This window comes from Sinocyclocheilus grahami, unplaced genomic scaffold (assembly GCF_001515645.1).
Source record: "Sinocyclocheilus grahami isolate Dianchi unplaced genomic scaffold, SAMN03320097.WGS_v1.1 scaffold1043.1, whole genome shotgun sequence".
Classification (NCBI taxonomy): Eukaryota; Metazoa; Chordata; class Actinopteri; order Cypriniformes; family Cyprinidae; genus Sinocyclocheilus; species Sinocyclocheilus grahami.
In genome coordinates, this window is record NW_015506222.1 from 12,639 (window position 1) to 13,507 (window position 869).

At 60.4% G+C, this 869-nt stretch overlaps 1 protein-coding gene across 1 annotated transcript in view; it reads right to left on the reverse strand.

The window, feature by feature from the left end:
* LOC107566059 (ribosomal protein S6 kinase alpha-2-like) overlaps window positions 1-869 on the reverse strand; it is a gene marked incomplete at its 3' end in the record, with an annotated part of 57,017 nt that overhangs the window by 11,848 nt on the left and 44,300 nt on the right. The window lies entirely within an intron of this gene.

Here is an 869-nt window from a genome sequence, read left to right on the forward strand (position 1 = left end):
GTTCCTCCGGGCAGGAGTGCCCCTGGAGCAGGTCTCCAGGCATTCTGTGGTTTGCACGGATGCCTCAACCACCGGCTGGGGGGCCACGTACAACAGGCTTGCAGTGTCCGGGGTTTGGACGGGGCCCCAACTGCACTGGCTGCCTCGAGTTGCTGGCAGTGCACCTTGCCCGGGGCCGTCTCAAAGGGCGCTTACGAAGCAAGCGTGTACTAGTCCGCAAAGACAACACAGCGACCGTTGCGTACATCAACCTACTGGGTGGTCTGCGCTCCCGTCGCGTTTCGCAACTCGCCCGCCACCTCCTCCTCTGGAGTCAGAAGCATCTGAGGTCGCTTCGTGCTGTTCACGAGCTGTCCCGGACTGCGCTCCCGGGAGAATGGCGACTCCATCCCCAGACGGTCCAGCTGGTTTGGGGACGTTTCAGAGCCGCTCAGGTAGACCTGTTTGCCTCTCCAGAAACCTCTCACTGCCAGTTGTTCTTAGCCCTGACCGAGGGAACACTCGGCACGGACGCACTGGCACACAGCTATGCAAGGTCAGGGAGGACGAGGAGCAGGTCCTGCTGGTGGCACCCTATTGGCCGCCCCGGACCTGGTTCCCAGAACTAATGCTCCTCGCGACAGCCCCTCCTTGGCCGATTCCTCTGAGGAAGGATTTACTGACTCAGAGATGGGGCATCCTTTGGCACCTGCGTCCAGACCACTGGAAACTTCATGTCCAGAAAGTCCCTGGACGGGACGCAGAGGTTGTGAGTGGCCTACCCCAAGAGGTAGTTGACACCATCACTTCAGCGAGAGCCTACGCTTGAAGTGGAACCTGTTCGTTGAGTGGTGTTCTTCTCGCCGAGAAGACCCCCGAAGATGCCCGAT